We start from the raw sequence: 20,032 nt of genomic DNA, 5'->3' as shown, positions 1-20,032 counted from the left end.
TACCACCTTCTCTTGCAATGGGTGGTTGTTTCCTGACTGTCTCCAAATTTATAGATGGTGTAGATTCTTGAGTACAGCCTCCAAATGAGCAGTGACTTCTTTTATGTTTCCTTTATGCTGCTAAAAGGAAAGTTGTGCCCTCGTCCTAGTTCCTTTTTCCTTGGGTGACACAAGATGAAGGAGTTTTAGTTTTCACATCTAGTGTTATCTCTCTATACCATAATAGCAGCCTTCATTGTTCTAAACTGCTGTTGAAAGAGACAACCACTACTAAGCCATTACCTATATATATTTTTATCACCCACTATTCATTATAATGCCTTTGTGTTCTGTCAGTGTTATCAGAGGCAACCAGTATTTATTAGGTATCTGCTGGATGTGTTACATTGTGGTAGGTGCTGCCAGGGGCCCTTATTTAGAATGAAGTATTACTTTGGAAGAGGGTGACAATTTTTATCTACAGGCCACCACTTTACCTTTCACTGTGGTTTAGGCCACCAGGTTGGTCAAATTACTCATTATGTCCCATGGGCTCAGTTAGGATTTCCTAGAAATGTGAGTGTGTTTGTCGTGTGTCTTAGATGGACTCCCTGCAATATGGCCTTTGGGTAAATTTGCAAATGTAAATAGAAAAGATATTTCCTCCCATTATATTTACACTTTAACACATAGTAAAAAGCAAAAAACACTAGTACCACGCACCTGTGATTTGGAAAACAGCAAAATTTTCTAAGAAAGGAGAAATTGTGTGTGTGTGTGTGTGTGTGTGTGTGTGTGTGTGAATCTCAAGTGGCATAAGAACTTCTACTTTCATTTTAATATGTATGCTATGGACCTGGGTTAATATGAGACTTGTAAATATTTCTAGGCCTATTTACCTTAATAAGCATAGTTTACCTTATTTTATATCATGTCCTGGTGAGGCCTTAGTGTTCTCGTCTGGGAATCATTTCTGATTTATTGGCTTCTGATCAGTATAGATTTTGAACTCCCAGTATTCTTAGTCTTTGCATTTGCCAACCATCTTAAGTCTTAGAGAGTAGATATGCTGTAATAATCACCTTGCTGGCCTAGTGGGTCTGAGGTCACTGTCCATTTTGGCACACACAGTATGCCTTTTAATCCTACACTCTCTTGGTCTCTGGGGTATCTGTCATTACATCATGGAGTCCTGCTAGATACAAGTGACAAATCTACCAAGATCTTTTTAAAGTTTTGGATGCCTTTTTTAATTTTGAGAATGATGACGGCTTGTGTTACAACTCATTTCTTGTTCTCTGCCCAAAATTTCATTGCAGAGCTAGAACTATGCAGGTGTTGTGATCACTGGACATACCAGTAGAGGGTTGCATGGCATTTTCTTGTACCCTGAGAGGGACTTACATTGTATTAAACACAGAAGCAGTCTAACTCACTGAACAAGGCATTTCAATGTGATGGAATCCACTTACAGACATGATAGTCATTATTATTATTAATACAAATATTGATAAGAAATTTCAGTGCATGCAATGCCATCAGTTTACACAGCATCCAGATATTTTTTGGCTTTAATTTGCATGCTGTTGTATATTTTCCATGTGTGTCCTTTTATTCAACATAGGCAAAAATAGATACCGTTTCCTTGTTTGGGGAGGCATAATGGGGAATTGGAGAACCAGATAGACCTGTGGTTTGATTTCACCTCAACTCCTCTAATCAACTCAGTAGTGAATGTGAGCATCTTACTGTCATATCTGAATTGAGGGTTGTATCACTTGGGTTCTGGTCAGGAGGCAGCAACTGTACCAGTTATATTAACAGGGAGAATTTAATAGTAAGAATTGTTAATCTGGGATTGGAGAAATGAAAAGGTTAAAAATGAATACCTCGGTATCATGGAGGTGATGATGCAAGAAGCAGCTACCAAGACCCTTGGCTGGGGAAACAAAAGGAATAAGTTGGACTTCTTACAACTCAGAGGTTTGGAGAAGGGGCCCTGCAGAGCTTGTATGCTGATCTCTGAGGAGGCTGTGCTGGTTGGCTGGGCTGGGGTCTCTGAAGGGCAGCATCATGAAGCTGGTTCTATGAGTGGTAGATAAACTACACAGTTGATCTCTATTGCTAATGGAATGAAAACTACTGCTGCAAGCTGGAATGAGCTGCTGCTGCCAGGGCTAAGAAGTGTTGCTGATATGATGCTGACAAGAACAGGAAATAAAACCAGAAGCATCAAATCCCTGCTTCCTCCTGAAGCCTTGCAGTCTCTCTCTGGTGCTCCCTATTGGCAGAGCCTAATGGATCAGCTGGCAAAGCAGAAATGAGGTCTGCAGAGTCTCAGCCCCAGCACAGAGAGCGGAACAGAGAAACAATTGGTTTGAAACTGAGAAACAATTGCTTAATAACCAGTAGAGGGGTGATATTATACCCCAGAGATTGGTTATTATTTTAACATTATTATTATTATTGAAATTTATGTAAAGAATCTAGTGTGATGACTGGGTCTTAGTAAGAACTAAAACTCATCAGCTCTTTTCATTTTGCTAGATTTACTAAGTGTGCCACCAGCCTAGTTATTGAAGATGGCCAATTACACTTTGATAATTCATTTTGATTTTTCTATTTTGGCCCCAATTCCACTCTAGTAACATTCATATATACAGATTAATAGTGTTGACTCTGGAATCTATTGGTTTTTAGCCATGAACTATGGGCAAGTTAATTAAGTTCTCCAAGCCTCAGTCTGTATTACATGAGATAACACATATACAGTGCTTAACTCAAAGCCTGTCAAATAAATGTCTAAAAGTACTAGTGCCATTATTGTTATCATCATCACTATCATTATTTATTGAGTGTATAGAAATTGCCACAAATAATATCAACTTAAAATACAACATTTAAGGAGCCAGCTTTCTCCAAAATCACAAACAAATACCTTGGTCCTCTGAAATTTAATTGTTATTGTGCAAAGTAAACATGGTTAATTTTCCTTGTTAGCCAACTCTGTCATTTTTGGTGCTTCAGAAGATTCCTATTTTTCTGATCTTTGATATTCTGAAAGAAGCCAATATTTCCAATTCTGTTTTGCATTAGGGGATATGGAGACCTGAAGTCTCTGAGATTTTCCATGAGTCATGCATGTGTTTGTAAAAAGGCCTGGAAGGGATTTGAAAATCCATCATGCCACTATCAGAGACTCTTGAATTCTGAAGCATTCCTGGCTCCCACTAACTCAGGGATATGGAGATTGTCACTAGAAATTCAGAGTGAGTGTCGTGCATGGTAATACGGTACATCATGGCTAGGTCCTGAGGCAAGCTGAGGACATCGTAGATTTGATGCATTATGCATGAGAGGGTGTAAGAAATAAAGGATCAATCATCTTCTCCCTCAGATAACATTGATCATTTGCTACGCATTATTTGGCTGGGTTCTGTGCAGATTTATTTTGTACAATGAGAATGAAAAGCAGATTGCCTGTTTCCTTAATGAGCAATGACATCAATCCAGCCAAATCTATCCAATGAATTGGATGGCGCTCTCTCTCACTCTCTCTCCCTGCCCGCCTCTGTCATAGTTAGAAGAAATAGGGACAGCTTCTGAAGAAGGTGCCAGCCCCTGAGAGGAGGGCAACAGAGTGGGAAAATTGGGTCTAATTTAGGGTGATGAAAAGTCTCCTTCTCTCTCTTTACATTTTTTTCTTTTTAATTTAAAGCAGTGGTTCCACTCTCCATTTTTCCAGATGACATTCTGAGGGGCTGATCTCCAGAAAAGGTCAAGTGAAAAGTCATCCAATAACAAGGAAGAAGATGGCATGTAGAATGCACGAATAGGTTGTGCTGCTGGGACGCTACGCAGGCTGAAAGGGCACAGTCACACGGAGACATAGCAAATAGCATCAGAGAATGTTATTACAATGCTCCCCAGTCAATGCCAGTGACTTTAATAACATTGGAATCAACATGTGGCATTCCATAAGAAAAGGAAGTTGAAGTTTGTCTTCTGTTGATACAGTATTCTCCCCGTTGTGGTAGTGAATCGTCAGTAAAATTGTGTTGGAAGTAGTCTGTGATCCAGGATTTGGGAGGAGATAAGATGTCTTGCTGGGGCACACTCTGCTTCACTCAGACAAGTATCCACTGAGGGAGGCTGGGTGGGGGGTATGCTTTGATGAGCCAAGGATGGGCAGCTGGGGAATTGGAGGAGCAGGTGACCAACAGCAGGTCTGGGCTGGCACGAAATCCTGGCAGAATGGGTCCCCCTGCAGGCTCAGTTTGCAGAGAAGCCCCATGCCTAAGGGAGAGCAGAGATTGCAGGTCCCTCTCAAGCGGGATCCCAAGAGAGGGGGAATGTTCAGACAGGTGGATGGAGCACCGGGGCGGGGCCACATTCGGGAGGTACTGCCAACAGATGGCTGTTGCTCAGTCCCTGGAAGGAAGAGTGACGAGGACCAGGCAGGAGACCATCCGAGAAAGGGCCAGGGGGCTGGATACAATGCCTCCCGCACGAGGAAGTTCCCATCATATTGCAGTGTATTCACTCCCAGTGTTTCAAAGTCACAGAGAAAGAAACATTTTTAAAACTGTCGGAAGCTAATTAATCATAAACCATGATATCACATGGAATCAGTAATGTAAATTGTGAACCACAAGTCCTGGTTCTGTTTTTCCGCAGAAATGTAAATATGGGAGAGTTTTCACCAAGATGAAAATGAAGAACAAAGAAGACCTAGGGAGGGGCCTTTCATGGAGTGTATGCCTCTGCTACATCAGTCTTGCTTCCCACCCTGAAGGCCACAGAGGCAGGTTATCAGAACCAGGGCTCAGGAGCTGGGCGGGGGGAGAAGCAGACTTTCAGTGGAGGGCGGAAAAGGAGAGGCTGGGAGGGTATTGGAGGCTTGGCTGTAATAACAGCTCACTCTACACCTCACGCTGTGCTAAGCCTATAGTTTCCCATAAAATTAGGTGTTATTAGCATCTTCTTTTCTGTTCTGTTTCTTTCTCCCCTCCCTTCTACCTCCCTTTCCTTCCTTCCTTCCTTCCTTCTTTGGTTCCTTTTTTTTTTTTTTTTTTTAAATGAATGAGGGAACTGTAACAGAGAAATAAACTCACTTTCCCAAGTCAGTGGCAGGTAGAGAGCTGATCTATAATCTGTTGTTTTGCATCCAGAACCTGGTCTCTTGACCACTGCGCCACATGACATCCCAGTGACCTGATCTGTGTGTCACAAAAGACTCAGCCCTGCTCAGAGACTGCCCTGAGACAAACCATCACCTTGCTCATCCTAGAGAGTCCTTTACCAGTTCCTCTTAAGATCAGCTTGTTTGGGGAGTTCAACTTCAGCATGGTGTTGATGGTGTTAACGTGTAGTCAGCTCCTAAGCTTCATTTTATTTTGTACCCAAATGGAGATCATTATATTGCAGGTCTTTTTTAAAGCCATCTCTTCGTATTTAGCCATTTCATTGTTCTAGCCTGTCTAGATCTCTTTAAATCCTTCTAACAGCAGATTCTTCTTTTTTCTCTCTTTTTTTACAATCCAATGCAACCTGAAACAAAAGCCACAACTCTCCTAAAATCCCCCATTTCCGACAGCTTTGACACATTCAGCAAAGATCTATTCCTTGGTGTCTGAGTGTGCTGTGTTCATTTTCTGCTTTGCCGATTCGCGGAGTTTCACTGTACCCAAACGTGCCTTGAGACGGCAAACTCTTTGGGGCAAGGGCTCTGCTCTTTGTTTTGGCATGTGCTACTTATTACAGAGCTCAGTGCACACCTGGGGCTCCAGATAAATAATAACAATTCAGGAGTATTTCTCACTTTGAGAGTTGCACGGGCCCTTTCAGGCAGCCTGTCAGCTTTCCTAAAGAATATCCCAGTGACCGATTTCACCTTGACATTGGAGGTGCCCATCTCTTTGCACCTCTCCCACCTGCTGCCAGCCTGATGGCTGCTTCTTTATTGTTTGCTGTTTCTGCTCTGCCCGTAGGAGCCACTCCTGAGACGTAGCACTTGGGTTCGCAGATGACGCTTCCTATACGGATGTTTTGATTCTGACCCCAGCCAGTCAGCCTTCATCCTCTCCCCCCGCCCCCCACTGCAAAACCCTCCCTTTCCCACCCCATTCATGCCAAAGGGTGAATCCCGGATGACTGCCAGGAGAAAGAAGCCAGAACGGGAGGGGGTAAAAAGGTGGGAGGGGACAGTTAATTGCTTTTGGCAGGAAAAATAACTAACCAAAGCCTGACTTTCACTAATTTTAGCAAAAGGGTCTTTGATTTTGGTCTCTTTCTCTGTTTTTCTCATGCAGGGGTGGAGTGGGCACAGGTTTGCAGCTTTCTTTTGTTAGCTTTGAAAGGAGTAGTTTTAAAATAGTTAACATACATATTATCATCTTCAAAATCTAGAAGGAAAGAAATCCTGGTTGGCCCCAATGGATCTGGAAGCAAAGTTGCCTGCTTTGGCTGCAGCCAGGTTAGATTACTCTAATTCTCTCAAGTAGCACTTTTGCCAACAAGTAAAGTGGATCTTATGGAGGGGCCAGGACTCAGTTGAGAGGGAGAGGTCTTATACCCATAAATCATCTGTATTTGTTCTCAGATTTAGAATGGAAAATCCACTTTTAATTCCCCTGACTTGAGTTGCTGTTGTATAGGAGGGGTTGTTCCTTAGCGGGCTGACACTTCAAGCTCTTGAATTACCTGGCTCAGTCTCGTGCCTTCTGGCTTTTCTCGGCAAACCAAATGCCACCATTAGACACTGCTTATATTCTCGATCAAAGAATCCTTTTAAACATTCCTTTTTATCATGCTCGTATCTCATTCACTCACTTCCAAAGCCGTCAGGCCAAAATTTGTGTCTAGGAAATTACTATATTATTCTGTGCTGTGTGATATAGATATATGTAATTGGTATTGACTCTATGGTCATATATTTTTGTTCCAAAGAGTAACTTTATTTCTAAACTGACTTCAATTTCTACCTCTGAGTCTTCAGCTTGTTTTCAAATTAAACCTCTCCAATACACGAATTTCTTCGTCAAGTTCTACAATATGGACATAGTCCAGTTCATGGTTTAATTAGTCCGATGTTCAACTGTATCAAGATTGTTTTCTCTGTGCAAAATTTCTTCCTCTCCATTTCTCCTGATATAACTTCTAAATGACACTGAGGGAAGGATAAGTCACTCTTGTGACATTGAGGACTGGGAAGTCACCATGCATTTTCTGTTCTGCTAATGTTCCTTTAGTCTATTACCCTACTCTGACCAACACGTGGGGGGATCACACAGCAGCAACCGTCCTTCTTCCCCCTCCACATGCAGCTTCATTCTCTTCCCCCTCCTGTTGGATGTTCCTCCCCAGATGGGCTCCTAGAATTGCTCATTGCTGAGGCTGGTGGGGCCCCCTTCTCGTGTCTCTGTGCACAGACCAACACATTCTTGTTTCCTTCAAGTCACATGGGGCTGGATAGGTTTGCAAAGACGGTGCTCTCCAACTGTACCTGGAAAATGTATCAGCAGTCTTATCGATTTCCCCCCAGACATTCCAAACATCATAGGAGAATGCCCTGGTACCCCTCAAGCCCCTGGTTTGGTCAGAGGTGAAAAAGAGTAAAAAATTCCCCACTGCTCATTCTTTTCACTTTTAATCTTATTTGGACTCCTCCATCTCTCCTCTTTCCACAGGCTCAAGCCCTTTTGGAATGGCAGAGGGGAGTAGGCATTGGTGTTGGGGGCGGGGAGGGAGGTCGGGTGAAGACCAGCTCCCCTGCTTTGCAAATGTGTACCAGTATCCCCTTTCTTACACCTGAGGTCTTTTATCTCAAAGACAAGACTTGGGCATTTCTTTTTACTGCTTCCCATATATGTCAACTATATGTGCTGTCAGATTTAGAATAAAAAAGCAACTTTTCGTTCCTTCCTTTTGGTTCATGTGGCCTGATGATGGGAACAACTACTTCCCCGTGGCAAATGGTGACCCATTGTCTCCTGGTCTGAATGCCAGTGTTGCAAGGGGTATGAAGACTGCATGCTGCTTGATACCTCAGATTATTAGTGTGCCACAAATACTTCACATTTCTTCCTGCTATATATGTGTATGAGTGTGTGTGTGTGTACTTGTGTGTGTATTTTGGCAACTAACATAACCAAAGTATGTTAGTTGTTTCTACTTCCAATTCTTAAGTAAAAAAAAAAAAAATTATAATATTAAAGTGCAAAACATACAAATATTCAGGAGTATTAACTATGATGTCAGCTCAAGAACCATGTATAAGAAGGAATTAACATAACATTTTTGTTCTTGGGAGAAAATATTCATGGCTATATCAAAACAAATATAATGATAAAGTATAGAGGAATATGTGATAATATTTCTTTGTTTTAGAGTATCTGGAAGCAAGATGACAATCTTTCTCTAATATCAGGCCAAATGATGCTGGCGCTGGGGTGGACGTGCACAGGGATGCTGGTGTGGAGGTCTGGTGCTCAGGACCAGATGGAGGGCAAGGAGGATTTCACCTTTACTGTATATGGCTTATCTACCTTGCAGATTACCCATGGCAAGTAAGGAATGCAAGATTGTTTTCTATACTGCACAGCCTAAGACTGGGCCTCTTGTCCATGCACTTACTGGTGTATGGTAAAGGAATTACACTTCATTCCCTCTTCAGTGGCTCTTCACCCAGCCCCCCGGCATCCATTCTCCAGATGGCAGACAAAGATCTTTTCAGAAAGCAAAACTGATGCAGTCATACTTCCACTAAAAACTCTGCAGTGTCTTCCCATCGGTCTCAAAATTGTAAAAAAGTTTTTTTGTTTTTATGGATTTCAAGGCCTCACGTGGTCGGGCCTTCACAAGCTCACTCATGGCCCCTCACCGTCGTGCTCTTTTCTCCCAGTCTGGCTTTTTCTTGCTCTCTCCTATTTGCCGGGCACTCCTCTACCAGAGGGCCTTAGCAAGTTGTGTTTGCTCTGCCAGAAGCACTTCGTTTTTTTCAGACTTGCCATAGTTTCAATCTTACACTCGTTTGTGTGATTACTGCCTGATGTCTGCATCTCTCACTGCGTGGTGAGATCTGAGTGCCAGTTCCACTGACGACTGTAACACCAGAGCCTGGAATGTGACTGGGGCTTAGTGAATGAATGCACGAGTGAATGAATGAATCCAGAAAAGGTGCCATTTAACCTGGATCTGGATGGATGAGCAGGATTGCATCATAGGATTGGAGAGAAGGGTGTTCCAGAAAGAACGATCTGGAACAAGGACCAGGAGAAACTGGTGCATCCTTTAGGCTCAGATAAAGAGCACTGGGGAGGTGAAGGGGCTGCAGGTGTGGCCAGACAGATTGAGAAAGGCTTGGTGTGTCTTGTTGGAAAACTGGGACTTTAACCCAAGCCACAGAGTCACTGACGATTTTGGAGAAAGGGACTGACAAGATGAGAGAGAAACTCAACTTGTGTGACGGTGTGGGAGAAGAGTGGGCAGCTGGGAGCCCAGTGAGGAGGCTGTTTCTTAAAATTATGGGACTTGTGCTCAGGAGGTGGCCATGGGAATGCAGAGAAGGCAACTAGGGAAGGCTCCAGGCTTGGCAATGACCTGGACACCAAGGTGAGGGCGCACAAAGAGAGGCAGGCAGGCAGCAAGTAAACCAGGACAGCAAGGACACTCCCAGGACAACTTGTGCAAGAGATTTTGGATAAGCTACAACCTTCCGTCTTGTACTTAGCACCAGAATGGAAAACAGAGAGTTAGTTCTGAAAGAAAAGAGGTTCAGGATGAGGGATTGAGAGGCGGCATACTGGAGAAGTTTGTGGAAACGGAAAGGTTAGTGTGGGGAGTTCCTCTGACTCTTTGCTGGGGGCAAGAAGACACTCTGTTTGGTGTCCTCAGGAAGTGATGCTTCCTGAGTTTTCTGTTAGTTTGATCATTTGAAAAGGAATCATATTATTCTGACACTTTTTCGGGGAAGCACTTCAGGGTGGTTTAGTTGCTTATTCGGATATCTGCGTTATGATTAAAACCCAGAGCGGAGAAGGTAGAGAAGTATATGGCAATATGGTATCGAGCCGTATTAATTTAATCCAGAGTGTTTGAACCAAGGGAGAGATCAGTCAGGACTGGAACCAGCACGAGGGGTATGTAGGCATGAAGCACACTTTAATAAATGTGCAACGTCATCCCAGAGAGACAGATCATAGACTGTAACTGGATCAGACAATGTCTTTTATTTTATTTATTTATTTATTTTTTGCTGTACGCGGGCCTCCCACTGTTGCAGCCTCTCGCGTTGCGGAGCACAGGCTCCGGACGCGCAGGCGCAGCGGCCATGGCTCACGGGCCCAGCCGCTCCGCGGCACGTGGGATCTTCCCGGACCGGGGCACGAACCCGCATCCCCTGCATCGGCAGGCGGATTCTCAACCACTGCGCCACCAGGGAAGCCCTGTCTTTTAAACTCAACATAAATCTGAGCTATGATACCACCTCATTCATTTCCTAGGTCACGACCTTGTTATTTTGGACTCTAAACTTGTATTGTTACCGTAAACAGGAAAGTGTTAAACTTTACTCAAGGAATATGGTATGGAACTCCCATCAGTGGACACATATTAAGAAAAAATAAATTAAAAATTTTTCTTAAACCTTGGCTCTATATCAAAAGATAGGATGAGAAATTTATATTTGTCTGTTTTAAGTTAAAATAAATGATTAAAGTTATGTATGCTTTATTTTGTTATGATTCCTTGCTTTAAAAGAATTTGGATCAAGTAACTAAAGATGGGTCCTGGTTGTACGCGCAGGCTCAGCGGCCATGGCTCACTGGCCCAGCCACTCCGCGGCATTTGGGATCCGCCCGGACAGGGGCACGAACCCGTGTCCCCTGCATCGGCAGGCGGACTCTCAACCACTGCGCCACCAGGGAAGCCCTGTACGTTTAACTTTTATAATCAAACAATGTAGAAGAGAAGTGGGAACGAACAGACTGGGGTAACAGCAGATTCTTCCCTTCCTCAGCACGTTCATTTTAGAGCTAAGCTCATTGAGTGGAATAGTTTAAATTATGGTTACATAATTTATTTTTCCTCTTGTGCTCATGCTTACTCTTATTCTGTCTCTTTTGCTGAGATCATAGAGTTAAATTCACATTAAGTGCACATTTACATTTTATTGTTATCTCCTTTTCACAGGTGAAGAAATGAAGCTTAAAGCAGTTGAGAAACTTGTAAGCTTCTTGAAGCTTTAACAACTAAGGAGAGCGTTTGGAAAGGAAGCCCAAGGAATGTTTAGGCCTGAGACTGGGGATAGGAGAGCTGTCTCCCTCCCTTTTTCTTATCCATTATCACCCAACCGTTTGCTCAAAGTCAAAACATAGTTGTCATTCTTGATTCCATCCCCCCACAACCAGCCTCATTCTTTCTTACCCTCCAAGAAATAAATATTTAAAATGTATCCATTTCCTTAATTTAGGCCACCATCATCTCTCACATGGAGAGTAAGACTATGATAGTAGCAAGTAGGGGTGTGTGTGTGTGTAAAACACTTACTGTATACCAAGCATTATACCTAGCACCCTACATATTAACTTATATTTAATCTCACAGTTTCTCCTTGTGGTAAGTGCTACTCTTTTTCTCATTTTAAAAACAAGAGAACTAAGACACACACAGAGATTAGAGGCAAAGATGACAAACAACATCCCACTTGATTTTCCTACCTTAGTTTTGTTTTCTCCAATTCACTTTCCACAACACAACTAGATAGTTCTAAAATAAAAATTGTACTGTGTTGTTCAAGGAATCAAAATCTTTTCCTCTCTTTCTGGCCTCTTGCTGTCATTTTGAGCCCATAATCTGTAACCCTTTCCCATGGGGCCTTACCTATGTAAGAATAGTAACTGATAGAAAATGAATGGTGCAAGTTGAGTACTATAGCTAGTTTGGGGGAGAGCTATCTTTGGACCAGCACCTTCTTGGTGCCTTCAGCAGACTGTACCTTCCGAAGACGACTGCAACAATATCTCTCCCCTCACATGATCTTCTTACAATGTGACACTGAGAGGTAGGGTCTATGTTCCCTTCTCTTGAATCTGGGTGGGCTCATGACTTTGGTCACTATGACATTATGGGACTTCCAATGCTAAGTCATAAAAGGTGATGCAGCTTCCATTGATCATTGGAATAATTGCTTTGTAGCTCTAAGCTTCTGTGTAAGTAATCAAAATGACTTGAGGCCATTGTGCTATGAGGAAGTGCAAAGTAGCTGAAGGGGAGAGACCACACAGAGAAGCCTGGATACTACTGAGGATAGAAGTGCCTGGCTAGCCACCAGCTGTTCCAGCACCAGCCATCATATGACTGTAACTGCATGAGTGACTTAGAGCCAGAATCAGCCAGCGAAGGCCCTCCCCTGTGATGACCAGAGATAATAAAATGATTATTGCTGTTTTAGCCACTAAGCTTTGGGACGATTTGTCATGCAGCAATATATAACTGGAACTGGGTCCTTCAATTCACAACACTTGAGAGTGTGGCTATATGCATGAGGAGGGCACTCTAAGTATTTTGATCCCTGGTTTGTGCTGGGAAAGGGTGTTCCATGTTTGAGGATGGGTTGAAGCAACTCCAAAAGGTGAGTGGCTGAGACAATTCTGTGTACTTGAATTATGCTTCTTTCTGAAATTTCAGCATATTGGAGGGTCACAGGAGATGAAATACACATTTTGTCAGTTGATTACCTGGTGGCTGTCTCTTGCTTCCATTAGGTGGCTTGGCAGGGAGCTCACTCATCAGAAGGAGACAAGGTCACCAGATATACATGCCCTGACCCCTAGCCTAGAAGTTCCCTTGTTAGGTAGTCCATGGGTGTTCTCTGCTCTCCTCCCAGCTTCTGGCTTCTGCTTTCTGGCAGCACTGGGGTGCAGATCCCTTTTTGGAGCATTTTCCAAGGTGCGTCCACTGTATTGGGCTGACTGCACTCTCTGGGAGCTCGAGGAACTATAGGCGCTCTGTTGCTGCTCTGCTTATATGTTTTTCTCAATAAATCTCATTTTAGTATTATTCTATGTGTCACTACTGGTAACTTACACTGTGCCCATTATACAGCAAGTAAGGTCAATAGCCAACATATTCTATGGATTTAGCCAGTCCAAGCTGAATCAATAGAGACAGAACAGGAAGTCTCCTTCATAGTTAGCTATGAGAATATTGCAGCAAAAGCATCTCACTGGATGCCTGTCTCTGTGCCTGATAGTTCACCATTAGAGATTTATCCAATCAAGATTTTTTGAGTGCCCTTTATATGCTGAACTCTGTGCTAGTTATTGTAGATATAAAGTTTTCAAGGATTCTAGAGTTTAGAGAGGGAGAGAGACAAGGGGGGCTGGCAACTGCAGTTCAGGACGTTATGAACTAGGGCAGGACTATGCCTGGAGCATCATGGGGGGAAACAGATCTGGGGGGAGGTCAGGGATGGCTGAGGTGGGAGTAATGTCAGGGCTGAGATCTGAGAATGAGGATGAAGTTGGCCAGGTGAAGGGGAGGAAAGGTGAGAAAAACTGAAGTGGAACTGAAAAACCATTTCCTGCTTCTGGAGATTGAGGGGATGAGAGAATGGGGAGGAAAGCTGCAGGAGGGGCAGGAGAGGTTGGAGAGGACAAGGAAAGCATTAAAGCTGTGCATGGGAGTTGGACTCTATTTTGAGGGCAATAAGAAGCTGCTCATTGTTCTTAGGTAGAAGAGGGACAGGATGAGATTTGTCTTTTAGGAGTATCAGCTCGGCTGTAATGTAGAGTAGATTGGAAGGGACTGTGGTGGTCATCCAGGTGAGAGATGCTGGTGGCCTCAATGGGGATAGTGGCCCTGAGATGGAAAAAAGTGGATACTTTTCAATGTGACCTCAGAATATTTTTCCATCCTTATCCTCCATAATTCCCAGGCCCCCACCCCAAACTCTCTGTGGCATCCTACTAGTCTTTGAATACATCAGCTCTTGCCTCTGTCATGCTCTGTGTATGTGTGCACATGTCTCTACCTGCCTGCATATGTACACACAAACCCATCACTGAAGGTCAATGGTTATGTAAGATGTTAACATCAGGGGAAGCTGGATCAAGGGTGTGTGGGAATTCTCTTACTCTCTTTGCAACTTTTTTGTAAATCTAAAATTATACCATAATAAAGAGGTCTTTTTTTTAAAAAAAATATTTATCAGCTTTTCAGCAGGGTTAGGCATCTAGAATCTTTTTCCCGTCACAGTTTTCCCTGTCTGTAATGTCCTTTGTCTTCTTTTGTTGTCTTCTACATTATGTAAACTCGCACTCATCCTTCAAGACCCATCTCCTCTCTATCTTCCCTGCCTTCCCCAGGAAATATTATTTCTTCCTTGATACGTCCATAGATCTGTATCCTCTCTTCCATTATATGTCCTGTATGTTTCTGTTTTCAGCTTCACATCTACTCTTTCCATCCTCTCCACCCTGCTAGTTGCCTGAGCAGTCAGGCGGAATGGATACCATGTCTTGATCTCCGGCTTCTGATCAGGTTTCGCCATTATCAGGAGAAGAGAGGGAAAAAGGAGAATAAATGTGGGCTCTTTATTCCCCTAGTTTCCTTTCTGTGGATTTACTCTGGGCTAGTTGCTTCCCACAGCAAAGGCTGATATTCTGGTAAATGGTTAACAACCAGCTTGGAGGTTGAGGAAGCCCTGACTTGTAGTGTTTGCCCACTTCTGTGGTATACATAGTCCCACCACGGCCGATTTCAAGCAAACAATGTACCTTACGCAACGTGGAGCTGGAAAGAAATGTACACTGTCAGTTCTCTGGAGCTGGCTTGAGCAAGCACCCACACCCCGCTGTTGCATTCTTTCCTTCCAGGAAGTTGTATCTGCTCCTCCTCTAGCTCATCAGGCCCAGAACAGGGGCTGTGTCTCACAGTTTTCAGCCCTGGGACACTGCACTATCTCCTGCGGTTTTCCTCACTATACCCATACTTTGGAAATAGTCCCTTTATTAGACCCTCTTCAAATTATCCAATTTGAGATACCATCTGTCTCCTGATGAGATCCCAATTGATTCACCAAGTTATACTGTGTGGAAATGAGTCATTTAGAAATCTTTTCTCCTCCTGTATTATAAATACCTGTAGTGCAGGGATGATGATTTATTAATTTCTGTATCTCCAACACCTGGCCAGTGGAGAGGGTAGGAAGGACAAAAAGAAGGAACTAAGTTTTGTTGAGTATCTACTATGCACTAGATATTCTATGAAATTCTTTAGAAATGCTCTCTCTTTAATCTTAACAAATGATATTAATTCTATACACTATCATCCTAGGCATTTACAGACAGTGAAATTGAGGCTCAGAGAGGTTAAGTAACTGTTCCAAAGTTACACAGTTAGGAAGTAGCTGAATTAGGATTTGAACCTGAGTGTCTGGCTCTGAAACCTATTCTTTTCACACTATTGCCTCAATTTATTTTTAGCAGATGAATGGATGTTTTTGTCAATGGAAAAGATAGAGTAGGGCTTCCCTGGTGGAGCAGTGGTTGAGAATCCGCCTGCCAATGCAGGGGACACGGGTTCGTGCCCAGGTCCGGGAAGATCCCACATGCCGCGGAGCGGCTGGGCCCGTGAGCCACGGCCGCTGAGCCTGCGCGTCCGGAGCCTGTGCTCCGCAATGGGAGAGGCCACAGCAGTGAGAGGCCCGCATACCGCAAAAAAAAAAAAAAAAGATAGAGTGAATGCCATTAGCAATGCCTGATAAGAGGAGTCTTCAAAGTGGGAGGGAGATGGGAATTGGCTTCCTTCTGTTCCTAGGAAGGAAGTTTCTAACAGTCTAATAGTTTATGAAATGTAAACTGTCCATGTGTAAGCACTCCCTTTGAACAGGGTATTTTAGAGAACAAAGAGCAATTCATATATTAGTTATAAATCTGGCATATATTTTCATTAGTGGCTTAACAATTCGATATCTTACAATAGTGCTGGGCAGCTTGCTCCTTAAAGGTCTAAAATGAGCTTCATACTCTGAGAAGAGGAAAACCATGTCTGTTTAATTTTGACTTAAATGGTGGGGGGAAACTGCAAACATGATCAGTTCAAGAGAAGTGTTATAAATGAAAGTACTTAGATCATCCTAACATCTCAAATTTTGTGCTGTAATCTTTCCATCTAGAAGATACTGGTGACTTTAGTCAAGCCTTGGAAAGATCTGTGGGAGGTCTGCTTTAAAGAAACATCTGTAATATATTTCTGCTCTCTTAAAAGGGCTGATAGCAACTAGTATTTTGTTTTAATAATGAAAAACATTTGCTGGAAAAATTGAAGCTTGTTTTGGCAATTTCAGCCAAAGATACCATGCAAAGGAACCCAATAGACCTAATGGACCCATTAGAAACCTGAGTGAGAAAATCTGAGTCTTGCTCTGGCTTGGTCACTTGCCTAGTTTTATAATTATAGTTAAGTCACTTAAATGTTCTGTGCCTCAGTCTCCTTGTAAGTGAAATGGGTAGTTAGAATAGATGTAGACTAAATTATCTTCCTAGCTCAAACAAATTTATAAAATGCTTAAGAAATTTTGCTTTTTAGTAAAGCCATTACAATTTTTCTACATTTATTAGCTACCAGGTTTATTCCAATTTTATTATTTTTCGTTATAGTAATAATTTCATTATTGAGTCATTTCCCCCTAATTATCTATCGTCTATTTACCATCTACCTATATATCTATAACCACTAAGGAGAAAAGCTGTTCAATGTCCAATATGAGGGTAAAAAAAAATAAAACAATCCTTACATTATAGCTCTGTGTAGCCTTCTAGTCCCTAACATATATTTTGTATCTGTGTGTGTGTGTGCACATTTGTATACACACACACACACAGATACACACACACAGAGTTATGTCCTGGTAAATGTTTATCAATCAGCTCTCCTGGGAAAAAAATAAGCTCTGATTTATAGGATTTACCAGTTTCTGTGGTGTAACTGTTCACACGATAGCCAATTTCAAGTTATCCATAGTAAGTTGCTGAATGTGGAGGTGAGAAAAGCTGCACAAAATTGGCTCTTGCAGGCTGGTACAAGCTGGCTCCAGCACTCCTCTGAATGTAAGCAGTCTGCGGGGTGCTAACTGCTCTCTACCTATTATAACATATACTTTGAGAACTGAATACTAAATTTAAAACTAACCTATACAAAGCTTGTGTTTTTTCTTTGATTTCTGTTCATTGTGATCTTTACCTTAAATTATTCTTAATAGCTCTCTCCCTCACCCTCATACCACACGCACGACATACAAGCACATGTATGCATACACACCAAAATTCTGTTAAATTTTTTTGATGATGTCTATGCATTATGTAATAATGTATAAGAGACAATACTAACATACTGTGCAATTTTTTTTCTTGCCAAGTCGTCTATCCTTTCAAATTTAAAGTTAAAAGAGCTTCTTTAAAAAAAAAAAATCTGTATTTCTAAATGGTTCTAAGCTTTTAAGTCCTTCCTAATGAATGTGTCTGTATTTGTACCCAAGATTTTCAATGATTAGTTATTTCTCAAAAGAGTTGCGGCTGGAAACACCCCCAGCTATTAGATCATCAAGTCTGGGAATGCTATAAATTTGATATACTCAGAAATCCAAAAAGCTTCACACAGTAATTTGGTATTTAGTCAATCACAGAAAGTCTACAATGCGTTGACTGTTGACTGAATGATGAGCATCAAACATAGAGTGTAATTAACACAGACAGAAGCTTACTGCCAACAACAGTTTGAAACAATTTTAGTTCTCTATTTCCTGCCAACTTTGATATGTAAAGAACCCTTCATAGCATGATTGAGAAAATTTGTTTTTGCGTGGGACATTCGGTTTGTACTCCCCAGAGCCTCCAGAATAGTGGCTTTTGCAGGGTGGGAACTTAATGGGTATTTGTTGGATTGAACCAGATCTATATTTTTTAAATTGATCCTCAGACACCACAATTCTTGTTAGTAAATTCTCATTGAATTTCATGAACCAGTGGTAACATATTCTTAGTGCTCTTATGTAGTAAGTGAGCCTTTGCTCAGCTAGTGAACATTTTCCAAAGGAGAAAAGACAGTGATGGATAAGGATCTTATTCAGTCCAAGGAAAACTTTTACAAAAATTTTTATTGGGAATTTGAAGTGTGTGCTGATCCAAGAACTGATCTGTGCTGATCAAATGTGCAAAAAGGAATATCACCTCCAAGTTACCCATTAATAATTTATCTGCTAAAACTGGAAACATGTTCGCCTTGATGCTTTGCTGAGTCCTGGGCAATCAGCCTGAATTTTGAGCTGAGAGCTAGTTGTGACTGGACTTGGAAAAGAGTATATGCCTGACTGAGCTGCAGGTATAGATGTGTGTGTGTGTGTGTGTGTGTGTGTGTGTGTGTGTGTGAGAGAGAGAGAGAGAGAGAGAGAGAGAGAGCGAGAGAGAGAAGTCAAACATTAAAAATATGTATCATTTATCCACATTGATAGAGATAATTGTCAGAACATAACAATTATCTGTAGCCCTTGATTGTCTTTAGGCTACAGTTCAAATCCAGGAGCTGCCTCATCTCTTGCCACTTCCTTCCTTCTACCCACAAATCAGTCATGCTGAACTACTTACAGATCCTCAAGGCAGTCAGGCTTCTGACACCTCTGTGTCACATAGCAGTAGCTGCCTCTTCCCATCGTGACACTTTCTCTCCACCCTTAACTCAGCTTGTTTACTCCTTTAACTCCTTCTAAACCCATTTCAGTCATCTTTTCCTCAGGATGTCACCCTACTCTACACTGAGTGCCCATATTTCAAGGTTGATTGCATGCAGTAATACATATATCAGTGTCTGTCACACTGCCTGTCTGTCTCTCCTACAGACTGTATGTTCTTGAGGAAGAGATTGATGCTTATTTCCAGGACCTAGCGCAGCCTTGGCAAATAATATGTACTCTTTAATGTTGAATATTCCAATATACAAATAACTAAAATTAATAAACAAATGATATATCAGTTGAGTATTCATCTATTCAGTCTTGAACTGCTTTTGTTAATCAGGATTTTATATTGTAACAGAAACACAACTCAAAGTCACTTAAGGAAAACCAGGAATTTACCATTTCAAATAACTGAGATTCCCAAAAGTGGTGCTACGATGTGCATATCGGATTCAGGTCTCAGAAGGTGTCATTAGAAATTTCTCTCTTCCCATGTCTATTTTTTTTTTTCCTCTGGGGTGTTTTATCTAGCAAGCTCTCTCCATTGGAAAAGATGGTCCTCATAGCTCTAGGTTTACATAGCTTAATACAGCTCACCATTTCAGAAGGATACTGAGTACACCAATCCACCGAAAATGGCTATGCTTGGCTCTTTGGGTTCCACATTCACCCTTGGACCAAATTTTACCGAGTCTAAGCTCTTACTGCTCACCACACGACAGGCCAATAAATCAAGAGATGAGGTGTTAGGGCAAGGAATAGCGACTTTATTAGGAAAGACAGCAGATGGAGAAGATCGTGGACTACTGTCCCAAAGAACCATCTTACCCAAGTTAGAATTCAGGCTTCTTTTATACTAAAGGAGAGAGACTTGTGGCTGGTTGTTGCAAACTTCTTGGTACCAGCCAGACCCTGGAGGGGATGTGATAACCCTTTGTTCTTGTAGTTGCCTAGGTCTGGTCACAATGTTCCTGCAAACCTCCAACAAGACAAATGTTATTGTTTTTATCTCTATCTGAATGAAAAGTATTATACTTTTAAAGGTCAAGCCTGGGAATTAGAGCCTTGAGAAAGGACTATTATGTATATTTCAGGCTATAGGCAACATCCTTTTACAAAGGTGCAGAGCCAGCATGACTAAGCACAGGCAACAGACCACAAAGGTTAGAGCTAAAGGAACAGACCCAGTATGTAAGGTTTGTTCTTCTCTGTTACACAACCACTGTGCCCAGGGTGATAGGACATTGTGACTGGTCGTATACTTAGGTCATCTGCAAGTTCCTGTGGAAGGTAGGACTCCTTGACAAAGGAAATGATATG

Source organism: Kogia breviceps, chromosome 17 (assembly GCF_026419965.1).
Source record: "Kogia breviceps isolate mKogBre1 chromosome 17, mKogBre1 haplotype 1, whole genome shotgun sequence".
In the NCBI taxonomy this organism is placed as follows: Eukaryota; Metazoa; Chordata; class Mammalia; order Artiodactyla; family Physeteridae; genus Kogia; species Kogia breviceps.
The sequence above is the reverse complement of the archived record's forward strand: the minus strand, read 5'-3'. Positions refer to the sequence as shown.